The sequence below is a fragment of the Astyanax mexicanus genome, chromosome 8 (assembly GCF_023375975.1).
Source record: "Astyanax mexicanus isolate ESR-SI-001 chromosome 8, AstMex3_surface, whole genome shotgun sequence".
Lineage (NCBI taxonomy): Eukaryota > Metazoa > Chordata > Actinopteri > Characiformes > Acestrorhamphidae > Astyanax > Astyanax mexicanus.
In genome coordinates this window covers 24,099,484-24,108,705 of record NC_064415.1, presented here as the reverse complement: position 1 = coordinate 24,108,705, position 9,222 = coordinate 24,099,484, and the positions used below count along the sequence as shown (strand labels likewise).

Below are 9,222 nucleotides of genomic sequence, written 5' to 3'. Positions count from 1 at the left end.
AATTACATATAAATTATACAGATGCAGTTAGTCACATTTAAGGGGGAGGGGGATCACTGTTTGTAAAATGCCTGGATGATGGGGCAAAAATATATACAGTGCCTCAAATAGGGCAGTGCAACAAGATGATATGTTTCATTATGACAATAAAAAAATGTCTATTGTTTAGTATTAAGGTCTATCATCTATATCGTTGCAAAATACAACTTATTTTTTTGTTGCCTGGGTGATGCACCAAGGCTAATAGGATAGAAATGGGATAATAGGACAGCCCTACATCAGGATAGAAATGTTTGATCAAATTGCAAGGCCCTACCTCCGAGTACTATTCAACCCCCTACAGATTTTGCAAGTTAAACAGTCACAATTAACATATAATCGTGAAATATGGCCTATACGTGGCCCTGGACATGTTAAATACACTGTAGCAAAAAAATTATTCTCTGTTAAATTCATTTTGAAACATTTTGAAAAGTTAAAAATGGTCAATTATTATCCAACAATTCAAACCACCAGAATTATGTGTGGTTCCCTCAAGTTTTAAAATGTATTTGAGCTATTACAAACAATGAGCTTCACATGCTTGGATTAATTTTTTTTCTGACTACAAAAGCCCCTCCCTAAACAAAATAACAGCACTCATACATGGTAAGCATGGAAAACACTTGTCACAGATAAAACCTTGGAGGGTCACAAGGCTGGCAAGGGCTATAAAACCCTTTCAATGAGTTGGGCCTTTGTCTTTGCTGTCGGGAGCATCATCCAGAAGTGGAAGGATTATGTAGCTACTTTTAACCTTACATGCCCTGGACAGCCTTTCAAAGTTTCCTCCTGTGCAGAGATCAGTCTTGTCTAAATGGTCATGGCTAGCTAATGGTGGTGGGGACATTGGTTTCAAAAAATACCATAAGTAATGAATTACATCACAATAGTTCCAAGCAAAATACTTAACATAAAGTCTTATAGTGACAATATATGTAATGGACTACCTTAGAAGGGAAACTAGTCAAGCATGTTCGTATAGATATCTATCCAAAGCCTATTAATACATTACCTTTAACCTTTTGATGCGCAACACAGGTTTACAATAAATTAATTTAAATTTAAATTAATTTAATCATTCAGTATTTAGTATTTTGGATCATAGTGCATCCTTATTTTATTTTGTATTTTCTTACTTTTTTAATAAAAGCTCTTTTTGTATCACTACTCCTCTAATGTGCAACATGGGTCAAAAATGGCCAGCAAGATATATCATAGAACCCATAGAAATCACAGCAGATGTATAATATTCGGTTGCTGCATTTCAATTTATATAATATCCACTGTCACCTTGGCTGCTTGACCTGCTTCTTTCTTGTCTTGATGCTTCATCCTTGGTCACACCTGTCTCTTCATTGTCCACATATTTTTGAGGAAGAAGTCTTTTTGGTCTTTCCATCTTAGGGCACAGAGTAAAAATGTTCATGAAATTTGTAAATGAAAACAAAAAATATACTGTTTTGTCAAAAACCTATTTAACATTCATTTTTTTGTTGTTGTGCAGTAATTTTGTAGATCATAGATATGAGACTGTATAAACATACATAGTTTGAATCAGAACTGAAAATAATTATTGAATTAAATTATTATTAACACTACATTTTTAGTTGTTGATACTTATGTGTACTAAATAAGGGTATGTTGTTTGACGGTTGTGTATTATTATTAATATTAGTGCATATTTCATATTGTAAGACTGCACACTTAACTTTAATATTAGTTAGGATGTCTGAATCATTAATTGAAAATACTTTTATTTAGAAATGTATGTAACTTTATTAAATAATTAAATAAATGTTGGATGAACGAACTATTTTACAAAAAATGTTTGATTAAATAAATTTTACAATAATAAAGATGTGTAAAATAAAGAGCAGTGCATTTATAAAAAAGAGAAGCTCAAAAATGGTAGTATATTAAAATTATTATAAAACACAATACATTAATAAGTATGAAATACACAAAGTTAAATTACTGCATTAATATGTGAATGATAATTTGTTATAATAATAGTAGGAAACATTGTGTTTTTCTGAACATATTTTCTGCAGACTAAACATAACAATACAATATTTAAATGTAATTTGATATTATGTTAAAAATCCATCAGGTCTAGTGCATTTCATATACTGTAATGTTACAAAACAATCCAAATAAGCCAATATTTAAAATAATAAACTGAATGAAGAAAAGGTTGAAATTAAATAATCCCTGATTATCTACACATAAATGAATTGCAAACCAAATTAACCAGCTGAGGATCTAACAATCATGGCTGGGTTTAAGATCATTAAGTCTGATGTTCTTAATGTTAAGATGCTTTTGGAAAACAGATCATTATAAGTTCTATATACCATAACTGTAAATATTAAAAAGAAAATCCTGCATAAACATGACCTAGACGTATTGTTAAACTATCAATTAATATGTAATTATTAAGTATTAATGAGTAGAGCAGACCATCATGGATCAATATTAATAATAATAATAATAATAATAATAATAATAATAATATTACTCTACTAACATTACTAACTATGAAACTTTTTAATGGATTCAAAGGGTGCATTTTCCGATCCTATGGCCGTCACAAAAAAAATAGCTTTATATTTTGCTTCTTGTTTGAGCAGACCGCTCTATTGGACATTCTCAGTACCACCTTAAATTGCGCAACATACTTTCTATTCCTGCAGCAATATTTAAGGTGGAATGGGGGAAAATGATGCGCCACTTAAGGTGTAACAGGGTATTTGAACAAAAAAAACTCACGACAGCCTTGTTATTTTCTTTGAAGTAATTTTGTTATGAACCCTATAGCTTCAGTTTACCTAGCTATCACTACAAATCCATGCTGTCGGGAGCAGAGCAAAAAACGTTGCTGAGGAGCTGTGTGTTGACCAGCTAGAGGATTTATAATTTAAACTAGTTAAGCTAAGATTGGTAACATCTATGTATGTTGACTTAAAATCAATAAACCCTATTATGCATATCAATATTAATGTATCATATCATATTCCACCTTACCTCGCTCCATGCTTAACAGCCAGTGTTGTAGTACAAACAGTTAACCAAGTGAACTAAGTTTAAATTCTCAGTACTCCACCTACTGGAAGGGAGGTTTAGCAATACTGCTAGCTTGTAATGCTTTCAAATTTTTTTGTCGCAAACCAATTCCAAGGTACCTATAACTAGTCTACAAAGTAAATAAAATAACAGTAAAACAGAAAAAAACATTTTCTAAATAAATAATTAGTAAAATAAATACAAAAAATGTTGACCCATCTTGACAATATCACTTAATTAAGTATTGGGTTTGATCATTTGAACAAGGCATAAAATGAAATTATATTAATAATAATATTATTACAGTAATCATAATAAAAACGTATTATTATTATTATTATTATTATTATTTTATATTTAACTATATATATATATATATTATTATATATTCAAATTTTGTTTTATTTAAAAGGGTATAAGTGCTTTGTTATGCTATATTATTGTTATGTTTGTCACATTTAATCGTCTTAAAATTACAATAATATTGTTTTTCGTAATAATGTATTTGACAAAACATCGTCCACAAAAATGTTATTATGAAACACATATGCATGTATTACTTTTTGTTTGACAGCAACAAATTAAAAGAAAATATATTATGGCCAATTAGACATTTACGAGAGTAAATGTGAATGCAGCAGGAAATTACGTCAGGACCGCAGGAGTTGTTTGGAAAACTGAGTGGCACAAAGCGAGGGAGCCAGCAGCCGTGAAAAAATGAGACACGAAAGGAAAAAGGTAAAATCAGTTTAGGTTAACTATCTATCATTGACATGAGTAAAGCGTTACTTACTGGAATTATATCGCGGTCACGCCATCTGCACTTAGAAAACGCTCGGTCGCGCTATCTACACCGAGAACTGGAGTGCGCGTCTAAGCCGTGTATTACGGTAGCCGCGTGCACAGCGCACCCGGAGGAGCAGAGACTGGCGCTTCTCGTGCAGAGACTTAAAATGGAACAGAGACTAGTTTTACACCCAAATAAACATGATTTAATGAGGGATAATCCACAAATATACACCAGAAAGACCACTGCTTATCTGTAGAGCAGTGTAACGTTTTGGAAAAAGAGCTATTAAATAAGCAAATCAAATTAATATCATATCACAGCACTAAATTCTTAGTGATCTTTTTCTCATATATCCCAGATAAATGTTTGAAGTGATATTACCGTATCATTTTGGAGTAATTTGATACCAAAAATGTCCATTCGTTTTTTTTTTAAAGATATTTCGGGGCTATAAAACCAAAAAAAAATCTAATTGTTATCATATTAGACAATGAAATCCGTGAAGAAGACATTCCATACTGTTAATGTTATTCATGTCAAGTGATATTACTGTAAAATTTTAGAGTAAAATATATTTAGAGAAAAATATCTAATCTAATCAAATTGTTATCCAATGCTACCAAGACAGCCTTAAAGAACACATTCCATACTAATAATGACATGAATAACAAAGAATATTACTGTATCATTATGGAGTAATTGGATACCAAACTTAAGAAAAAATGTCCAATCGCTTTAGCATAAACCACATTTCAAAGTCCTATAAAACCAGCAAATCAAATGGTTATCCAATGCTACCAAGACAGCCTTAAAGAAAACATTCCATACTAATAATAGATTGAGTAACAAAGAATATTACTGTATCATTTTGGAGTAATTGGATACCCAACTTAGGAAAAATGTCTATTCGGTTGTACTTAAACCACATTTCGGAGTCCTATAAAACCAGCAAATCAAATGGTTATCCAATGACACTCAGACAGTCTTGAAGAACACATTCCATACATTCCATTAATGGCATGAGTAACAAAGGATATTACTGTATCATTTTGGAGTAATGGTATACCAAACTTAGGAAAATGTCTATTCGGTTGTGCATAAAACAGATTTAGAGTCCTATAAAACCAGCAACTTAAATTGTTATCCAGTTCCACAAAGACTGTCTTAAAGAACCCATGTTATACTATTAATGACATGAGTAACAAAGGATATAACTGTATTATGTTGGAGTAATTGAATACCAAACTTAGGAAAAATGTCTGTTCGCTTTTGCATAAACCACATTTCAAAGTCCTATAATACCAGCAAATCAAATTGTTATTCAAGGCACCAGAACAGTCTTGAAGAACACATTCCATGGAATGTGTTCTTTAAGACTGTCTTGGTGGTATTGGATAACATTTTGATTTTTTGGTTTTATAGGACTCCGAAATCCTTCCACTTCTGGATGATGCTCCCGACAGCAAAGACATAAAGGCCCAACTCATTGAAAGGGTTTTATAGCCCTTGCCAGCCTTGTGACCCTCCAGGGTTTTATCTGTGACAAGTGTTTTCCATGCTTACCATGTATGAGTGCTGTTATTTTGTTTAGGGAGGGGCTTTTGTAGTCAGAAAAAAAATTAATCCAAGCATGTGAAGCTCATTTTTTGTAATAGCTCAAATACATTTTAAAACTTGAGGGAACCACACAGAATTCTGGTGGTTTGAATTGTTGGATAATAATTGACCATTTTTAACTTTTCAAAATGTTTCAAAATGAATTTAACAGAGAATATTTTTTTTGCTACAGTGTATTTAACATGTCCAGGGCCACGTATAGGCCATATTTCACGATTATATGTTAATTGTGACTGTTTAACTTGCAAAATCTGTAGGGGGTTGAATAGTACTCGGAGGTAGGGCCTTGCAATTTGATCAAACATTTCTATCCTGATGTAGGGCTGTCCTATTATCCCATTTCTATCCTATTAGCCTTGGTGCATCACCCAGGCAACAAAAAAATAAGTTGTATTTTGCAACGATATAGATGATAGACCTTAATACTAAACAATAGACATTTTTTTATTGTCATAATGAAACATATCATCTTGTTGCACTGCCCTATTTGAGGCACTGTATATATTTTTGCCCCATCATCCAGGCATTTTACAAACAGTGATCCCCCCTCCCCCTTAAATGTGACTAACTGCATCTGTATAATTTATATGTAATTATAAATGAAACCATTTATTAAACTAAAGCAAACTTGATACATACATTAGGGGTGTGACTCTTTTATTAATCCATTAGCCTAAAACATTTTCTCAAGCAGCACAAGGTTTTACACTCTTAACATGTTGTACTTTCTTTTGTTTTTGTTTTTAGTTGAGGTGGCAAAGCTAAAGGTGGAAATCAAATTCCTACATGATGAATGCACAGTTTTGAAGGAACATGTGGACAAATTAACATCTGTTCCTGACATGGCTGCAGGTCCTTCAGGTGTGTGTGTGTCTCCATGTGCATGTGTAAATTATTGTTTGAATCGTTTAAATTCTCTCTCACTTTCAGTTGCAGAAATACACAGATCAAGCATAACATTATCAACACCTTCCTAATCACAAGTCCTCTTTAGGTGCCCTGTGGTCTGGAGCAGTTTGTTTGTGGTCAGATTAATCTGATATATTAGCCAGATAATTACTACAGCTGTTAACTAATGCATCTTTGCTGCTGCTCCATGCTAAGCTGTTTCACACTGAATGTGTATGTGCAGTGTTCACTGCTCACAAAAGGTGTGACGAGATACTCATCTCACAATATTGGGTTCAAGAGACAAGACGTAGTATATACATATATAAGTTTATACCTCTGAGACGTGTCAACACATTGCCTTTGCGTGTGTCTGTGTGGTTGTAGTTTTGATCATTCTTGGCTGAAGTAGTAGATGTCGCTAAATTTGTTGGTTTCCTTGCACAGATACAACTTTTAAGCACAATACACTTTTCCTGTATGTTTGAGGCCAGAGTGTTAAAAAGTTGCCTTGCTTATTCCAGCAGTGTAGCTGATAGTTTTAGGTTCAGCCGCAGAATTCTGAGCTTTCCTACTCTCTTCATTTTCCCTTTACCTTTTTTAATGTATCTATTGCCAAAAAAAAACTGCCAAAAAGCATGATGCTATTATAACTTTCCTATTGGCCAGTTGATTAATTAAATTATTTCTGATCCAGTGACAAAACTATCTTGCATAATTTTTGTGATCACTCATGTGTAAATCTGTATTTGCAAACATTTCCATGACATTTGTGTCCATGAGTGTATGTAAACTTCCAACTGTATGTTTATATATATATATATATATATATATATATATATATATATATATATATATATATATATATATATATATATATACAGTGAGTCCAAGAAGTATTTGATCCCTTGCTGATTTTCTTCGTTGGCCCACTAATAAAGACATGATCATTCTATACTTTTAATGGTAGATGTATTCTTACATGGAGAGACAGAATATTAAAAAGAAAATCCAGAAAAGAAATCTAAGGAATATATATTAATTGATTTGTATTTCATGGAGTGAAATAAGTATTTGATCCCTTAGTATTCATTAGCAGTTCTGGCTTTTACAGACCAGTTAGACACTCCCAATCAACTTGTTACCTGACCTGAAGCCACCTGTTCTGCCTAATCACTTGTGTGAAAAACACCTGTCCACAGAATCAGACAGATCACACAGATTTCAAGTCTCCAACATGGGTAAAACCAAAGAGCTGTCACAGGACCTCAGAGTCAGAATTGTTGACCTTCACAAAGCTGGAAAGGGCTACAAAAAGATTAGTAAGGTGTTGGATGTGAAAGTAACAACTATTGGTGCAATTATCAGAAAGTTTAAAGAGTATAACATGACAATCAACAGACCTCGGCCCGGTGCTCCAAAGAAGATTTCGCCTCGTGGGGTGGCAATGATGCTGAGAACGGTCGGGAATTGTCCTGCAACCACTCGGCAGGAGTTAGCAAATGACCTGAAGGCAGCTGGGACCACAGTTTGCAAGGAAACAATTGGCAACACTTTGCGCAACAATGGATTCACATCCTGCAGTGCCCGAAAGGTACCCCTGCTGAAGAGAGCACATGTGGAGGCGCGCCTCAAGTATGCCAATGATCATTTGAAAGATGAACCAAGTTATTTGGAGAAGGTTTTGTGGTCAGACGAGACCAAAATTGAACTTTTTGGCCTCAACTCCACCCGCCATGTGTGGAGGAAGAAAAATGCTGCCTATGACCCCAAGAACACTGTGCCCACCGTCAAGCATGGAGGTGGAAGCATAATGTTTTGGGGGTGTTTCTCTGTCAAGGGTACAGGGCTACTTCACCGCATCACTGGGAAGATGGATGGAGCCATGTACCGCACAATCCTGAGGGACAACCTCCTCCCCTCTGCCAGGGATCTGAAAATGGGCCGTGGTTGGGTCTTCCAACATGATAACGACCCTAAACATACAGCAAAGGCAACAAAGGATTGGCTCAAGAAAAATCACATTAAGGTCATGGAGTGGCCCAGCCAGTCGCCAGACCTCAATCCGATCGAAAATCTATGGAGGGAGCTGAAGGTCAGAGTTGCCAAGCGACAGCCCACCAACCTTCATGATTTAGAGAGGATCTGCAAAGAAGAGTGGGACAAAATTCCCCCTGGTGTGTGTGCTAAACTTGTGGTTAACTACAACAAACGTCTCACCGCTGTGCTTGCAAACAAAGGCTTTGCCACTAAGTATTGAGTGTGTTTGGCAAGAGGGATCAAATACTTATTTTCCTCATTGAAATACAAATTAATTAAAATATATTCTTTAAAATTATATTCTGGATTTTTGTCTTGATATTCTGTCTCTCCATGTTAGAATATATCTACTATTAAAAGTGCAGAAGGATAGTGTCTTTATTAGTGGGCCAACGAAGAAAATCAGCAAGGGATCAAATACTTCTTGGACTCACTGTATATATATATATATATATATATATATATATATATATATATATATATATATACTTTATAAATGCACAATGAGTATTTGCTAAAGGCTAAAAACTTGTGTGACATGCTTTGAAATTAATGATACATATAATTGCATCTAAAAAGTAAACTTATTCATTTTTTTTTCTTATGGACAAAAGCAGGATGGAGAGGGGCAGAAGATTCCGCATCCTGCTTTCTGATAGACGAAAAAAAGGAAAAGCACAAGAAGAAGAAGATCAAGAAGAACAAAAAATATAACATTTTACCTAAAAGAAACATATAATCAATGATGATTGTAAATAAATAAATAAATAAGTTTAATGTTA

General features: G+C 33.9%; 1 long non-coding RNA gene across 2 annotated transcripts; it reads left to right on the top strand.

The window, feature by feature from the left end:
* Positions 1-3,754: 3,754 nt before the first annotated feature.
* Positions 3,755-9,222, top strand: LOC125803850 (uncharacterized). Of its 2 annotated transcripts, none has more exons than XR_007440189.1 (3): positions 3,755-3,843; positions 6,260-6,373; positions 9,058-9,222. It is a non-coding gene; the product is annotated as an uncharacterized LOC125803850 (long non-coding RNA). The 2 variants fall into 2 exon arrangements; XR_007440190.1 differs by having other exon boundaries at positions 9,055-9,222.